This window comes from Gadus morhua, chromosome 14 (assembly GCF_902167405.1).
Source record: "Gadus morhua chromosome 14, gadMor3.0, whole genome shotgun sequence".
NCBI classification, from domain to species: Eukaryota; Metazoa; Chordata; class Actinopteri; order Gadiformes; family Gadidae; genus Gadus; species Gadus morhua.
The window spans coordinates 27264881-27288657 of NC_044061.1; positions in this window are offsets into that span (position 1 = coordinate 27264881).

A 23777-nucleotide genomic window follows, 5' to 3' on the forward strand; every position below is an offset into this window, starting at 1 on the left:
ATGAAACGTGGGGTGAACCCGAAGAGAGGGAGGAAGCCGGAGACGTACAGCACAAGGGTTTATGATGGCCTCGATTTCAAAAGGTCCAATGAACCGGGGCGCGAGTTTCCGAGAGGCTACCTTCAAATGGAGATCCTTAGTTGAGAGCCAGACCTTCTGGCCGGGGACGTAATGAGGTGCCGGTGTCCGGTGGCGATTGGCCTGCCGCTGGGAGCGGGTGGAAGCCCGAAGCAGCGCAGCCCGAGCTTTGTTCCATGTTCGTTGGCAGCGTAGGATGTGGGACCGAACTGAAGGAACAGCAATCTCTGCCTCCTGCGAGGGAAACAGCGGGGGCTGGTAGCCCAGGGAGCAGAGAAAGGGAGACATTCCGGTAGTGTCATTTCTGTGCGTGTTGTGTGCGTACTCAACCCAAGGAAGATGAAGGCTCCATGAAGCGGGATTGGCGGCTGTGACGCAGCGTAGCATGCCCTCCAGTTCCTGGTTTGCCCGCTCCGCCTGGCCGTTGGTCTGAGGGTGATATCCAGAGGAGAGACTGGCTGTGGTTCCCAGGGCCAAACAAAAGGCTCGCCACACCTGGGAGATAAATTGGGGGCCCCGGTCCGACACGATGTCCGCAGGGATGCCGTGTATTCGGAAAACCTGAGAAACCATCAGCTCTGCAGTCTCTCTCGCAGAGGGAAGTCCGGGTAGAGCGATGAAGTGGGCTGCCTTCGAAAAACGATCAATTATGGTGAGTATGGTGGTGTTACCTCTGGATGGAGGGAGACCGGTAACGAAATCCAGGGCGATGTTGGACCACGGACGACTGGGGATGGGGAGCGGGCGAAGCAGTCCCGACCGGGGTTTGTTGGTTGTCTTGTTGCGCGCACAGGTGGTACATGCGGCGATGAAAGACCTGGTGTCCCGGTCCATGGTAGGCCACCAGAACCGGCGTTGCAGGAAAGCCAGAGTCCGGTTGATCCCGGGATGACAAGCCAGCCTCGATGAGTGACCCCACTGTAATACGTCTGAACGGACTGCATCCGGAACAAACAACCGACCGGGAGGGCCCGTGCCCGGATCGGCCTGATGAGCCTGGGCCTGGGTAACCAAGGACTCAATCCTCCAGACCACTGAGCCCACCACACAAGTGGGTGGTAGAATGGAGTCCAAAACAGAACACTCCCCGTCCACGGAGTGCAAACGGGACAATGCGTCCGGCTTGGTGTTGCGGGAACCCGGGCGATAGGAAAGGGAGAATTTAAAGCGACCAAAAAATAGCGCCCACCTTGCCTGGCGGGAGTTGAGACGTTTTGCAGACTGGATATAACTCAGATTCTTGTGGTCCGTCCACACGACGAACGGCAGTTCCGCCCCCTCCAGCCAGTGACGCCACTCCTCGAGCGCGAGCTTGACGGCGAGGAGCTCCCGATTTCCCACGTCGTAGTTCCGCTCTGGGGGAGATAGCCCTCGAGAGAGGAAAGCACAAGGGTGAAGCTTACCGTCCGAAGCTGAGCGTTGGGACAGTACAGCTCCAACCCCAGTGTCCGATGCGTCGACCTCCACCACGAATTGCAGCTTGCCATCGGGCTGCGTGAGAACCGGAGCGGAGACGAAGCGTCGCTTCAACACCTCGAGGGCCGCCGCGGCCTCCGAGGTCCATCTGAAGGTCACCTTGACGGAGGTCAGCGCTGTGAGGGGCGCGACGATGCGGCTGAAGTTCCTAATGAACCTTCTGTAGAAGTTTGCAAACCCCAGAAAGCGTTGGAGCTGCTTGCGATTGGTGGGAGTAGGCCAATCAGCTACAGCAGCTACCTTTCCTGGATCCATCTCCAGCCTCCCCTGGCCGATAACGAATCCCAGGAAGGTCACCGATGGCGCATGGAATTCGCATTTCTCCGCCTTGACAAATAGACGATTCTCCAAGAGGCGCTGCAGCACTTGACGGACATGCAGCTTGTGTTCTGCGAGGGACCGGGAGAAAATCAGGATATCATCAATGTACACGAACACAAACTGATGGAGCATGTCTCTCAATACGTCATTGACCAGGGCCTGAAATACTGCAGGGGCATTTGTAAGACCAAAAGGCATCACCAGGTACTCGAAATGACCTAATGGAGTAGTGAAGCCTGTCTTCCACTCGTCCCCTTCTCGGATGCGGACCAAGTGGTAGGCGTTACGGAGGTCCAGCTTGGTAAAAACTGTAGCACCCCGCAGGGGAACAAAGGCAGAGTCTATGAGGGGCAACGAGTACTTGTTCTTAATCGTAATGTCGTTGAGTCCCCTATAATCAATGCAGGGGCGAAGGGACTTATCCTTCTTGGAAACAAAAAAAAACCCTGCTCCTACCGGTGAAGATGAGGGCCGAATAATCCCTGCGGCAAGAGAGTCCCGGATATACCCCTCCATGGCCTCTCGTTCTGGAAGTGAGAGGTTAAACAGGCGGCTGCTAGGGAGAGGGGAACCAGGAAGTAAATCAATGGCACAATCATAAGGGCGATGTGGTGGCAGGGATAGTGCGTGTTGTTTACTGAATACAGATCCTAAATCATGATAGTCCAGGGGCACCAACGTGAGGTCCGGGGACTCCGGAACCGTCGGTGGGGAGACTGCCGTAGGTGCTGAGGCGGAGCGTAAACAGTTCAATAGGCAATGGGTACTCCAAGCAGTGATCCTACCAGAAACCCACTCCAAACTGGGGTTATGGAGACGAAGCCAGGGATGGCCCAGGACCACAGGAGTCTGGGGTGAGTCAATGAGGTGAAAGGAAATCTTTTCCTGATGGTTACCGGAGAGCAGCAAGGACATGGGAGCGGTCTTGTGCTCAATTCTGTCCAGGTGCAATCCGTTGAGCGCACTCACCTCCATAGGCACGTCGAGTGGGATGAGGTCTACTCCCAGCTGTCGAGCCACCCTTCGGTCCAAAAAGCTCTCGTCTGCTCCGGAATCGACGAGGGCGGAGAGGGGCAAGGAGCGGTTCTGCCAAGACAGAGTGGCCTTCAGCAGAGTACGGGAGTTAGAATAGTTAGGGACACAACTCGATCGATAAACTCCCATTACGACCGAGCCGGACCGTTTCCCGGGCGCCGGGGACAGTGAAGGAGGATATGGCCCGTCCTCCCACAATACATGCAAGCGCCCGTCCGTCGGCGCTGGTCGCGTTCCTCCATGGTTAGGTGGACGCGCCCCAGCTGCATGGGCTCTGGCTCGGGAAGGCTCGGAGGCTCACGAAAGGCCTCGGTAATCCGCGGCGGAGGTCTCACTGTCGTGTGCTGGGAAGGAAACGATGACGGGGTCCGGACGACACTCTCCCTCCTTCGCTCCCGAATGCGGTTGTCCAATTGCATGGCGAGAGTAATGAGTGCCTCCAAGTCGGACGGCTCGTCCCGCAACGCGATCTCATCCCGTAGATGATCAGCCAGGGAGCGCTGAAAAACGTCTCTCAGAGCGTCGTCACGCCAGCCGCTCTCTGCTGCGTAGATACGGAAGTCAATCACCAGCTCCGCCACGCTGCGACTGCCCTGGCGTAAATCCAAAAGTCTCTGGGCAGCCTCTCGGCCCCGAACTGGATGATCGAACGTCCGTCGCAGCGCCGTAGTAAAGGCTAAATAGTTCGAGGCCTCGGGACCCCCGCGGTCCATCTCAGCCGAAGCCCAGGTAAGCGCCACCCCTCGAAGGCAGGCGACGAGGTAGGCGATGCGGGAGGTCTCGGTGGCGTAGGTGAGTGGCTGCTGCTGGAAAACTCCTCCCACCTGGAGAAGGAACCCATGACAGGCTCCAGGATCGCCCCCATATGGTGCCGGGGTTGGGACGTAGGGCTCCCGACGAACGATAGGGACCGTAGCGGGGGGATCCGCGGACGGACCAGAGGGAGGGGTCAAGAGTGCCAGCCGGGACTCGAGGGACGACAATGCCGTAGCAAATCGGGCTAGGCTTGCGGAAGCCTCCCTCAGGTTCCGGGAATGTTCTACCCCGAGGCCGCCTTGGCGGCGTACCTCCTGGGTTAAATTCGCTAAGCGAGCGGCCAAGGAATCGGCTGCGTCATTTGTGTCGGCTGGGTCCATCTTTTGGCCAGATCGTACTGTTACGGGCCAAGACGGGGTGAACCCAAACGCACGGCACAAATGACGACAGGAAGAGGTTGGTAGCAATTAACCAGTTTATTGCTACACAGAGCAGAGGAGAATGTCTGTGGCGATCCGGAGATGGTTGGTCGGGTGGATTGCCGGACAGGTAGTCACCCTCGACGGTTCGGAGGAACAGGTATTCCTGCAGGAGAGGAGAGTCGAGTGGTGAACGAGAACAACGAGAATACTAGGAAAGGGCTAGAGAGGTCGGAGGATAACTTAGCTAGGTAAGTGTAGTTGACGATCTGGCGACGAAAGGTTGAATGACTGGGGAAGATATACAGGTGGGCGTGATTGGTGATGATGGTCAGGTGCGGGTGATCACCGTGGCTGGGTTGGGGAGTTCAGCAGGCCACGCCCCCGTACATGAAACAGAACATGACAGACAGACAAGACAAACAGAGAAAACTAGCGGCAGCTAGGATCCGGTGGGAGAGACCGTGACAGACAGCAGAGATTTCAATATTGAATGGTAAATATGAATGAAAAGAACACATACAAGTATTTGTCTGACTGTTATTGCATATTTGTAAATGTCAGTTTTACATTTAGAGAGTGGTAGGGGGACGACTGAAAGCTATCTATAAGTATTACTTAGATACGTTTTTAAGTTTGAGGGAAAGCTTCACGTTCTTGTTAGCATACTGGCTTAACCTTAACTTTTACCTTACATCTGTATTGAAATCAAAGTATTCAAGATGTTTTACCATTATCATTTTAAGATATGAGCCACACAAAGTATCAAATATAATACGCTTGGATGAATGAAATAGTATTTTTTTTATTAAACAATTAGTGTGACAAGAACAAGTGAGTGCGATTGTGTGAACAGATTCAACAATGGACACAGCAGGGAACAATATACTTAGGGCAAACCATTAACATATATCGTTGCAAATATACTATACTTTATGCCAGCACAATACTTATAATAGCTCTGAGCAAATTCAAAATTGGTTTAGATCAATGGTCATGGTTGGCTGTCCAGCGTTTGGATGCTCCAATCGGTCCGAGAAGGGTTACCACATGTATGGCTTCCCCAAGGACCAAGAGTGCAGGAAGAAATAATAATAATAATAATAATAATAATAATAATACATTTAATTTAGAGGCGCCTTTCAAGACACCCAAGGTCACCTTACAGAGCATATAGTCATCATTCAAAACTATGTAAAACAGACTAGGAATAGAAGAAAAACAGAGGTTAAACATGACGAGTAATAATAATTAATAACACTCAAAGACGCCTACAGTGAAGGGGGGACCTCACTAACCACCACCAATATGTAGCACCCACTTGGGTGATGCACGGCAACCAATCGGTGCCAGAACGCTCACTACACACCAGCTTGAGGTGGAGAGTTAGGGATGAGGTGGAGAGTGAGGGAAAAGAACATTCAAACACTATCGACCATATGTAAACACTATCGATCACATTTAAACAATATCGACCACATGTAAACACTATCGCCCACATTTAAACACTGTAGACCACATGTAAACCCTATCGACCACATTTGAACACTATCGCCCACATTTAAACACTATCGCCCACATTTAAACACTGTGGACCACATGTAAACCCTATCGACCTCATGTAAACCCTATCGACCATATTTAAACACTATCGACCACATTTAAACATGATGTAAACCCTATCGACCACATTTAAACACTATCGACCACATTTAAACACTATCGACCACATTTAAACATGTAAACCCTATCGACCACATTTAAACACTATCGACCACATTTAAACACTCTCGCCCACATTTAAACACTATCGATCACATTTAAACACAATCGACCACATGTAAACACTATCGACCATATTTAAACACTATCGACCACATGTATACACTAGCGACCATATTTAAACACTATCGACCACAATTAAACATGTAAACCCTATCAACCACATTTAAACCCAATCGACCATATTCAAACACTATCGACCACATTTAAACTATCGACCATATTTAAACACTATCGACCACATTTAAACACTATCGACCATATTTAAACACTATCGACCACATTCAAACCCTATCGACCACATTTAAACCCTATCGACCACATTTAAACACTATCGACCACATCCAAACACCATCGACCACATTGACCACATTCAAACACCATCGACCACATCCAAACACTATCAACCACATCCACACACCATCGACCACATTAAACTAAACTATTACATGTGGTCCATAGTGTTCAAACGTGGTCCATAGTGTCCAAACGTGGGCGATAGTGTCTAAATGTGGGCGATAGTGTTTAAATGTGGTCGATAGGGTTCACGTGTGGTCCATAGTGTTCAAACGTGGGTGATAGTGTTTAAATGTGGGCGAAATGGATGGTAATGGTCAGCCGTCAAAACTTACAAGTGACAGGGGTCAGCAACAGTCAAAAACTATGTAATGTAAGTAATGTTCACATCACTTGATAGCATTTCAAAGGGCATAATAATTCTAAGTGTAGAGAATTATGACTTTTCAATGATATTTGAAGTGCAATGGCAACTGATCTTACAAGCCTACCTACAGGTACACTTTGAAGATGACCAATTCCCTGCCACAAAAAGAGAAGGGATGTTGAAGTTTAGGCCCGATGCAGTCCCAACAGTTTTCAATCATCGCCCTAAGCCGGAGAAGAGGAAACCCCCTTCTGTGAGGGTGCCTCCAGAACCAAGTGCAACGGACCACACATATTGCGCCAAATTAAACTTCGGTATGATCCATGCAGCTAACAATATTCAATTCAATTTTATTTGTATAGCCCTTAATCACCATTACAGTCTCAAAGGGCTTAACAGGCCAAATATTCAAATATTCCCCATTTCATGTAATTCAAGGATAGACTACACTCCTAATGAGATTACATAATTCATATTTGTACATTCAGTTAAAAAAACAACCAGAGGTCAGGGATTCTCTGAGGATTTGCACACAATGTAGATAATCGACACATTTCTACCCAATCAACAATTGCCGGTAGATCCATTTATACATTTTATTGGTTTCTGATTGTGGCAGATGATTTAATTCACATTACAGAAATGTTTCGCTCTAATAAATTTGGCCTTACATTGGAGATGACAGTAGTTGCAAATGCAAAGGCAAAATACATATAACAGCAACATTGCCTTGTAATTGTTACAGAGATTGATGGAGAAATTGAGGTGGATTTCAAGAGCGATGAAAAGGACATGATAGGAGACAGAGAGAGCAATCAAGAGGCCACTTTGCCAGGGGCAGGTGATCCAGGGCCAGCTGCTCCAGGGACCAGACTGCCAGGGACTGATGGGGCGACTGTGGAGGACCTAATAAGGCAACTAGAAAAGGACAAATGAATGAGAAGGAGAGCAGAGAGGGCTCTTGTAAAACAAAAAAGAATCAATTTGGCACTAAGAAAGAGAAACAATTCAGTCCACAAGAAGTTAAAACGAAAAAGCCATACAGGTTAAATTCACCGCCTATCATAATCAGCATTGTTGAAGCGGCGGCATCTGTAGGGCTTCATGTGCTGAACATCACCCTTTTTAGTTTCCAGGATATAATTAAACAAACCCACGGTTATTTCTACTAGCTATCGCATCATAAAAGCTGTCCTTAAATCAACCTAAATGATCCTAGCAATCCAACATAAATAACTAACTAAATAAAAGTTAGATTCACTACTCGAGCTAACAAACCAGCATGCAATCGGTCGTCTACCAAGATAAAAAATATATATAATTACACTGTGCATATTCAAATAAATATCAGTATATGCATCATAGGTCCTGATAAAAAACAGACAGTTGACAATTCAAAAGAGGTAGCTATTTAATCAATTTACCTCAGAAGTTACTCGACGGCCAGCAAGGGAAATAAATGATCTCCTACGCTGTAAAATGGTTGTTTGGAACTATTCGAGGCTCCATACCCCGGAAGTAGGCGCTACAACGGAGTCCAATGGAAGTGTCGCCACTCTGTTATATCTACCACTCTGGTCCTACCCAATTCCCAGTAGTAGGGTAGGAAGGGGGGGTTCCCATGCACCCGAGAGGTATATTTTTCTAACCAAGCTTTTTGTAATCCTTAAGGAGTCTAGCAAAGGAATTTGGACAATTTTTAATTTTGCAAATTATTGTCCCATGTATGATTTTTCTCACCATCTTTTGTGTCTGTGCTTGATTTTCGGCTGTGAAAAATGAAAACTTTAAATCTGCATAGATCTTGAGCAATACATTCTACAGACACAATCCTCCCAATTTTCTGTTCGTCTTTGTATGAAGAATTTATAGAGATGAGGATTGTCATGATTAGATAATGTATGGTGCATAAAAACTCAAATAAAAAAAAAAATGTACAAAATCGGTGACATTGGATCACTGGAACTCCTCCCCTATGGACCCTATTGATATGTTTTCTAACTTTTGTATTTTTACAGTCTTTAAGATGTCTTATAAACAAATGTTGATGATCCCCACTTGAAATATGGTCACATGTATGTTTATTCTGGCTATATTGGTTGCCGGCCTGGATTTCCAAAAAAAAGAAAAAATCGACATAATGTCTTAACTGTGCATTATGTAATGAAAAATTACCCTATTTTCTGTTTCATATTGGCATAAGACATTGAGATGGATGGGTAGTGGCATGACTGGAAGATGTATGGAACATTAACACAACCAAATGCTAAAAATGTAGGCTAATCAATAGGCGGAATTGGGCAGAATTGGTCCAAAGAAACATCTCCCATACACCTTAAGGAGATCTTTTTCAAACTGTTAAATTAGTTTTTTATTTATTGAAACAAAACAGAAAAACACACTCATATGTGTATCATTAAAATAAACTGAAATTGAAAAGTAAAAATTAAAAAAACTAAAAGTTAAAATGTCTATTCATCATTCAGCAGGTCTTCATAATCTATCTCTTGCTCCTCGTCTTCTTCACCATCTCCATCCGTTTCCTCGACTGTTTTTTTCAGCAAGTCAATGAGTGAAGTGGGAAGGATAGGGCCACAAGACCACGCTGGTTCCAGGGTACCCTCTTCAGTCTTTTCCCAGCCTTTGCCAGGATCATGGGGCTTGGGACACCAGAATATCGGTGTGGCTGCTCTCTTGTATATGGCCAGACGGTGGTTGACACGGTTGATATGTGGGCCCAGGTTGTCTCTGCAGGGTGGGAGCCGGGACAGATCCACCTTGAATCTGGTGGTAAGCGTCTCATCCTCTCCGATCATTTTCTTCAGCATGATGCTGTGCGCGTTGTTCACAGATTTTTCACGGGCCTGGCCATACATTACACATGTAAATGCCTCGATGTCCTCCGACATCTGGCTCCACAGACCACTGATGACCAAGTTCACTGAAGACATAAATACTTATAGTAATACAAATTCATAATGCATCAATACCTATGTTCAGCATTAATTGCCATTACTTGCTACAGAATATCTGAATAAAAATACTCACCTGAAGGCTGCATGATACTTTGGATTACTCTGCAGCTTTTTCAGAGGCACAACCTTCCCTTTGCCTCTAAAGGTACTTGTAACGTCTTCCCCCGTGAAGACGTATAGGCCGAGTACTGTTGTGCAGTAGTCTGCCAGTTCGCTGACATTTAGGATCCTGTCAAGACCGGTTTCCTTGTCTTGTTTTGGTGTGTTACCTGTTTTACTTTGGTATCGGTCTTGTTTCTCCCCATGTCAGGTTTCCCTCCTGTGTGACTGCTCCCTCCCCTAATGTGTTTCAGCTGTTACTCGTTGCATGCCCTGTGTGTTTGGTATTTAAGCCCTTGTCTTTCCTTTGTTCCTTGTCAGATCATTTTAGTTTGTGGTGAGTTGTGTCCTGCGTGTTACCTGCGTTCCCGGTGTTCCCTGTGTTACCCGCGTCACCCGTGTTCCTTGAGTAAATAAATTATCCTTTTACCTGAACTGTCTGCAATTGGGTCCTACCTGCCTGCCTGCCACCCGCTTACCGTAACAGATCCGCCTGTGATTTCCGGTCCCAATGTCGACGTAGAAGGTCAGCGGGATGGATTGTGCGTGGTGCAGGAGGATGAAGAAAATGTCTGTCTGGGGTCCTCACCACAACCACCTTGTGCCCAAGGTGAGCGGCATACAGCAGGTACAGAACAATCCGGGTGTCGGTCTCTTCCTGGGTTGACTCCAGCTGAGCTATCTCACATGTGGTCACCTGAAACAAGTTTTTGAGTAAGGTGTGATAGTATATAGCAAGGCACCATTTTATCAGTTTCTCATGTTTGACTGGGCTAGACTTAATATTCTCCAAGTTTATAATGAAAAAGGAATAGTGAGAAAGGCTAACAGGTGAATTATACATGTCAATATACTCACATTACCACCAGATGACTTAAGCTGATATGCTTTGCCTTCAACAACTACCACTGCTGTTCCACATTTCTCCAGCCGTGATGCATAGGTTTTGCTGCCCCACACCTCAAGTAGTAGTTTACAGAGTTGTGTCTTGTTCTCATCATTTGCCAGGAAGAGTTTGAAGTCAGTCGGCTTCCTTGTTGCAGGACAACCTATGTACCGCTTGGACACGCCACGACGCAATCTCTCCTGAGCCTTAACAGAATCATCATGGTAGGAGTCCGTTGAGAAGACAAAATGGTTCTTTGCCACCATATGGTCAAGGGACTGGAGACAAATTCTTTTGAACGTTGGTGGGAGGTTCATCAAGGCATGGAAGAGTGCATTGCCATCCTGGATGTAGAATGCTTCTTGGATGAGGGACATCTTCAGGAGCATCTTCCGTAAAATAGTGAAGCATTGCAGCCTTGTGGTTCTTATTGAAGAACCCATCGGCTGTGCCTAGGCTGTGAGGAACTGGGAAGAGTGAGTACCGCATCAGCTCGTCAAGGTTGAGGGGTTCATCAAGGTTCTGTGACTCGATGAGCAGCATGAAGGCGAGGTCACTTTGTTCACGGTACTGCAATACCTGCAAAGATGAACAGGTGAACAATACTGTTTTCCTCAGTATGCCATGTATGTCAAATATGGCTACAGTTACATTTTCTATATGAAGAGAATGGGGTCTCATACCTTTCCTTGGGAGTCAGTGAGCTTGACGGTTTTGTTTGAGGCATCCATAATCTTCAGCTTCAGCTTCTTGATTGGCTCAAAGAACAGCTCCTCAGAAGAGCCACTCACAAAGCGATCTTGGATGAAAGCTTCCTTGGACTTCTTACCAGCTGCCTCTGCACGTTGGACATCAAACTCCACGTCCGGGGAAGCAGGGGCACCAGATGCGAGGCTGTAGAGGTGTTCTTTGTCAACCAAGGAGAAAGGATTGGTAAAGTTTCGAATAGCAGAGATAGTACGCTGAACTGCCTACTCGGATTTCTTGACTTCAGCTCTCTCCAGTTCTCGATGTTTTCCAGCCTTCGAGTTGTCAGGGTCATCAATGAGGTCACAGATCTCCAGCATCTTCTCAAAGTATTGAGCCCGGATTGACGTAGTACGACACCATTGCTGGTAGGCACCATGCATTGAGAAGAGACCTATGAACTCACCTGAAAATATAGTATTTTTAGCAACGCACACTGCAATGCCACCTTTCTGCAACAGCTCGTTGGCACCGGGTCCGGGATGAGACCTATCAAAATTTGTCAGGAATACCTCCAGCCACACCAAGTACCTGTAGAGTTGTAGAATATTACTGATTATTAATTCATCACCACTACACATACATAGTGACATTGTCTACTACATTACTCATCATACTGTACTGTACGTCTCATGTCACATCGTCTGAAATGTGAATTACCTTGAGCAGTTTGGCCCGTCATATGCAAAGAATAGATCTGCCATGTCCCCGTTGCATTTGTGGAATAGAGCCAAGTTGTTTGTCTTTACAGAGTACTGCAACGTCAGGATCAGACGGGTATAATCAATCACACTGAGCCAGAATGTGGCTGTCTTGCCAAGGTGGCCGACACGCACCTTGTTTTCATATGCCTCATACTTTTTGAGGATGTCGAGAGTGGAGGGATCCTTCAGTGCAAGGTCAAGGTTCTCACGACTACAGGCCTGGACTAGATCAAAGAGGGCTGTGGGATTAGTGATCTCTACGTTCTCCTCCTTCAAAGGTGACGTATAGTGGTACAGAGGAGGATATTCTTAGGCAACTTCCACTCTCCCTTTGTCACAGCACGGCAGATGTCCTGAAATAATAAAGAAAGCAATTAGCATTGAAGTGTTCAAGCAACTACAGTGTACACAAAATAAAAAGTATGTAATATTAAAAGGCAAAAAAATATATCAAAGTGGAGAGTTAAGTCATACCTGACTTATAGACAGCACAAGGCATCTTGTCTTCTCACTGTTCTCCAAGTCAGAATTACCAGAAATGATGAGGGTCAGGAACCTCATGAGATCAGATGGCAGGAGGTCATTCAAGGACATGACCAGATCATCAGCTGTGGGAGGCCAAGGAAGAGAATTGGCCTCCCAGAATGTCTTCTGGATTGTACCACGAAGAAGCAGGGCCACATCTTCATACTCTGACAGTTCTCATAATAACTCTGATCATCCTTGCAGCATGGGGGGTGGCGCAAACATAGTTCCCGCGAGAACTTTGATAATTCAATCAACATTGCGCTTTGCATTTGTGCCTCAACTACACATTTTGAAAATGACCAGACAGGAAAAGATTTGCTGCCACTGAGGAGCTGTCACAGATTTTTCAGGGTGGAAGCAATATATGTGAGGATGTGCCTGAGACACAGGTTAATTTTGAGGAGGACCCTGATTATGCGGCATTCTCCTCTGATGAGAATGAAGCCAGTGACAGTCTTTTTTGCCCTTTTTTGAAATCCAGGGTGGCAACCAATATAGCCAGAATAAGCATACATGTAACCATATTTCAAGTGGGGATCATCAAAAAAAATGTATGAGACATCTTAAAGAATGTAAAAATACAAAAGTTAGAAAAGCTATATCAATAGGGTCTATAGTTCCAGTGATCCAATGTCACCGATTGTGTACATTTTTTTGTGTTTATTTGTGTTTAACCCCCCCTTCCTACCAGACTACAGGATCCCTTGCAAGTTGCGGCACCCTGAACACGGCGACCACGCCCACGGTCGCCACAATACTAACGATAGACTGAAACAGCGAGGCATGTACAGACGAGCACGATGTGTGTGAAGTTTATAGGATTTAGCGTCATCCCCTGAGGCCCTCGGAAAGCGACCGACTGAGGGGCCACGACCCGCAGTTTGAGAGCCCCCGGCCAAGATTGACATAAGCATTGTTAGGACATCGCTCAGCGTCTGTCTGCGTTACGCTGCGGCCTGAAGCAGGTGAGAGGAGTAACTCACCGGTGAAAGTACCATATTGGCTCGGCTACCAGATCGGCTCGGGGTCCGTCGTCTGCTGATTACGTTACACAATATCATTGGCTGTACGCTTGAATGTGCGTAGGCTACATTGTGATTGGCTGCTAAGGGACAGTTGTGATTGGCTGTTTTGTGCTGTAGCTCTGGCTGTGGTCATAGCAACCACAGCGAGCACATGTGTGAGCGCGAGTAGGTCTGTCTAGTTGTGATGTTCACATAACAATGAGTGTCTGTTTATCAAACATAGATGCTGGAAAAGAGCCATATAGGCTCATAGGCAGTTGACATATGAGAGCTGGAAATAATACATTGTCTGGCCATATGCTATGTTTACTGTATATGATCCCACTGACTAAAATATGTATGGGACAGTGTTTTTTGCGATCACTTAGCCTCCTTATGTGTATGTATCTATGTGGCCTATCCCTTTAAATAGGTACGCACCTGGGTGAAAGAGGGGGGTGAACGCGCAAAGCGGGGAGGGTTTTGAATGGTCTGACGGGGGAGTTTGAAGGGGGAAGTGGCGGCAAGCTAAGTTAGAATATCGATGCGACTTAGACAGCAAATGCCAGTTGTTATAGCGATCTTTTGTTTATATGTATGTCAGTTTAATACATTCCACCAACTGCTTTCTCTGGACCGATCCACAAAGTGAGACATGTATAGGAGTACCAGAATTCGGAAGGATTTACTCAGCTCGGGATCTGGTGAGCGAAGCGGTAATTTTGTTCCTGGGTTTTTCTGCGCAATGGATTGCTGTTTTTGATTTGGATTACGATCAGAGACTGTTTTGCTGGATACATGGGAAAGATAATCGCGGAAACAGGCCGACACGGCGGCCGTGCGAGACTCTGGTTCACTTTGGACGTGATCACGGATCATTATTGTTTTGTTCATTTGTTGTATAAATAACCACACACGCATGACATCGAACACAGACAATATATGTAATATGATTGCGGTGTATGTGTTTCTGTTGTGTCTCTTTAGCCTATTGGCGTTTAACATTGATTTCCCGATAAAAAGAATAACAAAAGAATGTGACGAGTTTCTGTTTTAATTAACGGAATTTGTTATATATGGTGGCCAGTACGGGGGGATCGGGTGTTAACAACGCAAAATATTTAGGCTAAGAAACTGCAGCAATTGTGGTTATTTATTTGTTTTCTAAATCCAGGCTGCTGCTGTTTTTTTTTGTTTGTTTGAAGCACTCGTTGTTTCCTGGGTTATGCGTGTCTAAACCCAGAGTGAGGTTTGTTCCAGATAATGGAGAGTTATGCCGCTTTTCCACCGCACATGTAGCTCGACTCGACACGACACGACTCGACACGGTAGCAGCGCGGGTCCTTTTCCACCGCAAATAGTACCTCCGGGACGTGGGCGGGGTCGGCTGCGCGAAAGGGCCGTGACGTATTTTTGTACGCGACCCAAACAACACCTACGTAACCCACACATGGACAGAATCCACATAACAACAATGGAGAACATCGATGCGATGGTATTCGTGTTCGTATTATTAGCTGGCATGTTGAAGAAGTGGAATATGTTGGCTGCGGCGCTGCTATGGCTGTTACCAGCATGGTTGCCATGTCGCTCTCGTGACTTTGTCACACTCTCTGGCCAATCAGTGGCCGGCCGTCTGCCGACGTCACCTTTTAGCATCGGCTCAGCCGCTTGGAACCTAGAGCGAGGCGGTACTAGAAAAAGCAGCCACTTCAGGTACCAGATACCATGTTTTCGCGGTGGAAACGCAAAAAAGGCGAGCTGAGTCGAGTCGAGTCGAGTCGTGTCGAGCTGGTACCATGCAGTGGAAAAGCGGCAATAGACTCTCGAAGTTTTGTTATTTGTTTAATCTTGTATATTGATGAAATGCCATGTTGGGAACAAGCACGGTGTATATTTGTTTGGTGAAATCTTTTCATTTGAGTTTTTTGTATTGGGGAAATTATTGAAAACATAGCTAACATTTATTTAGGTTGGTGTGTAGGCTATAGTTAATTACTTTAGTAAACATGAGTCAGGAGGAAGCAGAGATACTTGATGGGTATAACCCTCCTACCCCTGCCCCAGGAGATTTTATTACATTTAGAGATCCTATAGCGGAGGTGGCCTCTTTGATAAGTGAACTTTATGTGGATGATGACGAAGAGGAGATTGATGATGAGGAAGAAGTGGTTGCAGAGAAGATGCATGATACACTGCTGGAAGGATTGCAAGCGAACTTAACTGAAACTGTGGAAAAGATTATATCCTTGGAGGCAGAGTTTAGAGGATCAGTAGAGGGTGCTCTAACAAGAGAAGAAGGTTTCAGGCACTATGTAGACACCAGGTTTCTTGAGATGGAAAGCAATGGACAAAAGTCAATGGTTGCACTTGAGAAAGCAATTGTGAATTGTTTCCGACGACGAGATGTGCACTGGGAAGCACAACTCAGCAAGATGAAAACCTGCCCCATTCGGCATAGCTCTCCTCTAACTCGTTCCGCTTTTGATCGATCATCTGTCTCCAGTGTAGCACAAAGACTTCCTGTTAAAATTGATTTAGCCAGATTTAAAGATTCAAGGGACACAGGTGATGTGTTAAACTTTATTGAGAAGTGCGAGAACTTTTTGACCTTAAGACCCATGACCGATGCTGAACTGACAGGCACACTAGGCACTATCTTAGAAGGCCCTGCACATAGTTGGTGGATGGCGGAAAGAAAGAAAGTGTCCAACTGGGCTGAATTCAGGGAAGCCTTTCTTGGTGCATTTCTCTCTGGGGATTACCAAACGGAAATAGAAGAGAAACTCAGAACCATGGTCCAAGACCCAGAACAATGTTTGAGAGATTTTGCCTATGACTATCGAGCATTATGTCTAAAGTGGAAGCCAAACATTGATGAGAGTGATGTGGTCAGAAGAATACTTAACAACTGCAATCCCAAGCTAGCCACTAGTCTGAGAGGTACAGTCTCCACGGTAGAACAATTAGTTAGAGTTGGATCTATGGTGGAAAAAGACTGGGCGTCGACCAAAGGCTACTGGAAGAAGGTGCAGGAGCAGCCATCCTCAGAAAGGACACAGAGAAAAGGTCCTACACCCAAGGTCAGCCTGCAGGTGTCAGCAGCGGACAATAAAGTTAGGCTTAAGATGACTAAAGGGGATGGTCTTACAATACTGGTAGTTCCCATTGAGGTGCGCGGCTTAAAGGGTGAAGCAATTTTTGACACTGGCTGCACTTACTCTTTAATGACTCAACAGCTCTGGAAACAGATTGTGTGGGAAAGAGAGACGCTTGAACCCTGTTCTAATCAGTCCTTTGTGCTTGCAGATGGAAAGGTGCATGCTCCACTGGGGAAAGCTAAATTAACGTATGTCTGGCATGATACTTGCTGGTCACTGGAGACCTATATCATGGATGACAAAAACCTAGCTTTTGCCTTGATTTTGGGGCTAGACTTCCTTACCAAAACCCACACACACCTTCATCTGGGAGAAAATGAGTACGGAGTGCGGGACGTGGTTCACAACAGGTACCAATACTTTCCCTTCCTACCCCACAATAAAGAAACCCTCACCTGGAAAAAGGCCAACACTGGATTATACATGGCTGTGTCAATCCAAAGGCCTGTAATGCCTGAGTCTCAAGGATCTTCCCATGAGCGGGACGAGAGGAATCTACCAGCTGAGATGCTTCCTCCGCTCTAAGATCACTGGCATCCAGCTCAAGAGCATAAGTTCATTGTGGAACAAACAAGCAGTCCAGAAAGCCAAATGCATTATCAGTCAGCCTGACCATGTCCTCAGTAAAGAATTTAAACTAATGCCTTCAGGGCGGCGCTACTGTTCAATCAGGACAAGAACAATGAGGTATTCCCACTCTTTTATCCCTGCAACCATCAGGTTACTAAATGATGACAAAAGTAAGGAGTAGGTGGAGAGCACACCAGTGTTGCTGGGTGTTTCCGGGGGCAGGGTGGTTGTTACTGACGGGCTGAAATGAATTGTGAGTTAAATGTGTGTGTTGGATTGCCTTTGATATATGTTTTTGTCTACCTCCTATTGCTATTTATTGTATTTATTAAGTAATCTATTATGTGAGACTGGAAACTGTGAACGAAATTGCCCATTTTGGGATAAATAAAGTTTTCTAATCTAATCTAATCTAATCCTCTAGCCAGGAAGTGGGCAACAGTGTGTTCAAGCCAGCTGGGAAGAACTACCCTGGAAGAGCACCGGATTCCAACCCCAGACCAAATGCCGGTGCGGAGTCCAGCTTACAGGGTTTCACCTTTTAAGAAGGATATCATTCAAGAGCACATTAGAAAAATGTTAAAAGACCAAATCATTGAACCATCCTCATCAGCTTGGGCATCACCAGTAGTTCTAGTGGCTAAACCAACAGGAGAATATAGGTTCTGTGTTGACTATCGGCGTCTGAATGCCAAGACTCTGCAAGATGCCTACCCGATGCCTCTGATTCACGAGATCATTGAATCCTTGCATGGCGCCACCTGCTTTAGCTCACTTGATCTTCAATCAGGATACTAGCAAGTGGCAATGGCAGAAGAAGACAAGGCGAAAACTGCGGTCGTCACCCCTTTGGGGCTATTCCAGTTTCGCTCCATGCCTTTCGGTTTGCGGAATGCTGGTGCCACTTTCCAGCGTCTGATGGAGCGTGTGTTAGGCAACTTAAGAGGTTCTAATTGTTTTGTCTACATTGATGACATAATTATATTCTCTCCAAGCCGTGAACAGCACCTGAGGGACCTTGAGGCCGTCTTTTCAAGGCTCCATGCTGCCAACCTTTCCTTGAACATGGCCAAGTGTCATTTCTTTCGAGACCAGATTACCTTCTTGGGCCATGTGATCTCTTCAAAAGGAGTGGAGATTGATCCAGCAAAGACATCGGCTGTGACGGATTACCCCACACCAACTAATCTTAAGTCTTTGCAGAGATTCCTTGGTCTTGCAGGATGGTACCATAAGTTCATTCCAAACTTTGCAAACCTTGCAGCACCATTAAATAAGTTGAAACGGAAAGGGGTGGAATGGAAATGGACACCTGAATGCGAAACAGCCGTGGAGCAACTGAAGAATACTTTGAGAATGCCTCCTGTACTTGCTCAGCCAGACCACCATATAACCTTCCAGGTGCATACAGATGCCAGTGACCTAGGATTGGGAGCTGTCCTGACACAGAGAAGACCAGAGGGAGAAAAAGTGATTGCATACGCCTCTAGAGGTATCAGAGGGGCAGAATGCAACTACTCCACCTCTGAGAAGGAATGCCTCGCTGTTGTCTGGGCTGTGGAGAAGTGGAGGCATTACTTGGAGGGAGTAAAGTTTGAGGTCTATACTGACCATGCTGCCCTCTCCTGGGCCTTCAATTGCCCGAAAACAAGTTCTCGGCTCACCAGATGGATCTTGCGGTTACAACAGTTCAATTTCACCGTCTTCTATAGGAAGGGATGTTTGAACATGGTCCCAGATGCCTTATCCCGGGCGATAACCCCTCCACCAGGCTTAATGGCACCATGTGTGTCCGTCACCAAGGCGAAGATCTGGGCTGACATCCCAAGCTCCATGGGGGAGATTTCCCAAGCCCAAGCCAAGGATGATGACCTCACAAGCCTCAGGCCAGTGACTGACTCCGATGACAGAACTGATCGGATCGGTTTTGAAGAACACCAGGGTGTATTATATCGACGACTTCCCAGTACCGAGGGTGGAGCCAAATACCAATTAGCTGTGCCTAAATCTATGGTGAATGACTTCCTTGGATATTACCATGACAATCCATTAGGAGGGCATTTGGGCCGGATGAAGACATTGCTGAAAATCATGGACGTTGCTTGGTGGCCCTCCATCCGAAAAGATGTGTGGTCCTACATTAAGAATTGCCAAACTTGTCAGCAATATAAACCATCCAACCAGAAGCCAGCAGGACTTCTTCAAACCACAGTCGTAGAAGAGCCAAACTACATGCTGGGGATTGATTACATGGGACCCTTGCCGATCACCAAGCAACGGAACACTTTCCTTTTAGTAACAGTGGATTACTATACCAAGTGGGTGGAATTGTTCCCTTTGAGAGACAGTACATCTACCAAGCTGTGCCGGATCATCAAAGATGATGTGTTTCTGCGTTGGGGCGTACCCAAATACTTACTGTCAGACAGAGGACCCAAGTTCACCAGTAATCTGCTGGCAGATCTCTGTAAGAATTGGGGTGTCACTCAGAAATTGACCACCAGCTACCACCCACAGACCAATTTAACAGAGCGGGTCAATAGGACCCTTAAGACAATGATGGCCTCGTATGTTGGCAATAATCACAGAGAGTGGGATCGCTGGTTGCCCGAGTTTAGGTTTGCAATAAACACGGCCGTGCATGACACCACCGGGACAACACCAGCTCAACTGGCGATTGGGAGGAGCCTGAAAGGACCACTAGAAAGGCTCATCACCAAATCCCCGATGCCATCTCCAGAACAGCCAGGCTACTCTGTGATGGAAAGACAGCAGAAGCTAGCAGAAGAGGTCAGTAGGAGAGTGAATGCGGCCAAAGCCAGACAAGCCAGGTATTACAATATCCACAGGAGAAATGCGCAATTCTCCGATGGAGACCTGGTCTGGGTCAAAGCTCATCATCTCTCCAATGCAGCAGCAAAATTTTCATCCAAGCTTGCGCCAAAATGGTCTGGTCCAGCTGTAGTGATGAAAAGGTTAGGGCCCATTAACTACAAAGTCAGATGGGAAGACCAATCTAGGAGGGAAGACACAGTGAATGTTGTGAATCTCAAGCCATATTTCAGCTCCCGCTAGGCATAGACTGGGGGTGGGGACTATGTGATGTTCACATAACAATGAGTGTCTGTTTATCAAACATAGATGCTGGAAAAGAGCCATATAGGCTCATAGGCAGTTGACATATGAGAGCTGGAAATAATACATTGTCTGGCCATATGCTATGTTTACTGTATATGATCCCACTGACTAAAATATGTATGGGACAGTGTTTTTTGCGATCACTTAGCCTCCTTATGTGTATGTATCTATGTGGCCTATCCCTTTAAATAGGTACGCACCTGGGTGAAAGAGGGGGGTGAACGCACAAAGCGGGGAGGGTTTTGAATGGTCTGACGGGGGAGTTTGAAGGGGGAAGTGGCGGCAAGCTAAGTTAGAATATCGATGCGACTTAGACAGCAAATGCCAGTTGTTATAGCGATCTTTTGTTTATATGTATGTCAGTTTAATACATTCCACCAACTGCTTTCTCTGGACCGATCCACAAAGTGAGACATGTATAGGAGTACCAGAATTCGGAAGGATTTACTCAGCTCGGGATCTGGTGAGCGAAGCGGTAATTTTGTTCCTGGGTTTTTCTGCGCAATGGATTGCTGTTTTTGATTTGGATTACGATCAGAGACTGTTTTGCTGGATACATGGGAAAGACAATCGCGGAAACAGGCCGACACGGCGGCCGTGCGAGACTCTGGTTCACTTTGGACGTGATCACGGATCATTATTGTTTTGTTCATTTGTTGTATAAATAACCACACACGCATGACATCGAACACAGACAATATATGTAATATGATTGCGGTGTATGTGTTTCTGTTGTGTCTCTTAAGCCTATTGGCGTTTAACATTGATTTCCCGATAAAAAGAATAACAAAAGAATGTGACGAGTTTCTGTTTTAATTAACGGAATTTGTTATATAGTTTCGGTTTGTGTTGCCAGATTGGGCATATGTCCCGTTTTTCCAGCCTAACGTGATTCAAAGTAGCCAAATCAGGCTGAAAATGTGCCCAATCTGGCAACACGGACGGCTTATCTTAACAGCCAAGATGATTCCGAGGGATGTTTTGTTTTTAGAAGAAAACTATCCATACAGATAGGTTGGGAATGGTCTATGTTCAAAATGAAAGATCATTACAGGCTCTTTAATTTGAGCCATAAATTACCTTATTGCTGTAGATAGCGTATTGTGTGACGTAATCAGCAGACGACGGACCCCGAGCCGATCTGGTAGCCGAGCCAATATGGTACTTACACCGGCCTGCGAGCGGACCTCCCCTCGCTCGGTCGACTGGACCGGTCAGCGTTCTCGAGCTGAACATCGGAACATCTGAATTCTTGGCAGCGTTTTCTGTTTCTCTGAAATTTGTTTTTCTCAGGAAGAAGTTTATTATAATTGTTTCCAGATTCAAGACCTTTATTTGGTCCAGAAGGGAAAATGTTTCTAGAATAGAATGAAAATAGAAAACCAAACAAAGTGAGACAATCACATAATCAGCCCTGATGTTTGGGGATGTATACCATGATCTACCAGATGTTGTCACCATGATCTATCAGATGTTGTCCCCATAATCTACCAGATGTTGTCCCCATAATCTACCAGATGTTGTCACTATAGTCTACCAGATGTTGTCCTCATAATCTACCAGATGTTGTCACTATAGTCTACCAGATGTTGTCCTCATAATCTACCAGATGATGTCAGACTCACCATAATGACGTTGTCCCCATAATCTACCAGATGTTGTCACTATAATCGACCGGATGTTGTCCAATCGCCCAGATGTTGTTTTAGTCTGCCAGATGTTGTCCCCATAATCTACCAGATGTTGTCACCCTAATCAACCAGAAGTCGTCCCCATAATCAACCAGATGTTGTCCTCATAATCCAACAGATGTTGTCCCCATAATCGACCATATATGTTATCATATGATATTTGTGGTCACTCCCCTTAAATGTTTTGACCTAACTCAGCTCCTGTAGATCTCCCGTCCCTAGAGTTGTGAGTGGATACCCTAACCCAACACTTCTTCGACAGCCCTTCATCAAGGCCTTGAGCAGCCATGTAATCAGCCGAGTGGCAGGCAGGATGCTGGCTCACAGGAAGCAGGAAGGGCGGGTTTACATGAGCCTTGGTACCGGCCTGGCCGTCCGTTTCAATCTATACATGAGGACCACACATAATTACTTTATACTACACATCTCAGACAGATAAACTTTGAATATTTTTCTTTACACAATAAATTGTTTACCTTGTTTTGTTGTGTTTGCTAATTGACATGAATAAGTTGACTGATATATTATTATGGTCTTTTGAAAGTGATTCTTATTGTGACGATAGATCCGTTTTATATACTGCTGGGTTCCTCCGATGTGTTTTGAGTACACACCTGTTGTGATGCATCCACCGTTAGCAGCACCGTTGTGATCGATGGTTGTTATTGAGCCTCATTCATCACTGTTAGGGCCTCAATTTAATTCCATTTATTTTATTTCAGTTGTAACCCAACCGCCGTATAATTACATGCTGGAGTTAAAAACATGTTGCGTTTTCAAAGTTTCTGATTGTAAACTAGGTGAACAGCGACCCCTACTGAGTTCACTGCAGTATGAGTTATTATTATTTATCTTTTGAATGCCGGCATAAAACATCCATTTCATTGAGTTAATGTTTCAGTAAATTAATTATGCATCTGAAATTTACTCAAAACTGAAACATCCTACTTCGGTAAATTACAAAGGAATCAATACATTGAGAGAATATGGATAGTTCTATAATAGCCTACCGAGGCACTATGAGATAAGGGTTAGGGGGGAATACAGGAGAAAATAACGAGAATATGAATCTCATTTTATGGTGACACATTGTGAACCATCGGATGAAGTTCAGTGACTCCAGTTCAGACGGAGGGGTCACGACCTCCTACTGGAACCCGACCGGGAGTCTCCTGCTGGTCATCATCACTGAACTCGGAGCTGTCAGGGAGGAACTGGACGGAAGCCCCGCAGAAAAAAATGGACACCTTGAAGGTCACTGAAAGTGTCGTTGTTAAATAGTGTTAGATATTTTTTTGCTTATTTCCAAACTGTTCGTATAGACTCTGCATCGTGTATATTCTTGTAGGCCTAGTAGTAATTCTTGAAGTGGAAATCAAGGCAGCTTGAAAGGTTGGATCAGAGGATCGAATAGATGGTTTATTCCAGGATGTAATACAACAAGATATAGATTTAGGTTGAATAATCTATAGTGTAGCAGGGCCGGCGATCGAGGAGCAGTCTCCAGACGTGCTCCTTGGCTGTCGATCCCTCTTCTTCTTGAATCAAAGGTTTGGAGCGAGTATTATAGAGAAGAAAGCGTGAATAACAAAATAACAGATGCAGTGTCTCCCACGATAAGGTAAATGGTCCTGGCTATGTCCCAGACGGCCAGGTTGGTTCGTCCTGTTGGGACATAGCAAATTAAGGATGGTTGGAAAAAACACCTCTTGTCAGTTGGAGAGGCACTGGCCTGTCCCCGCA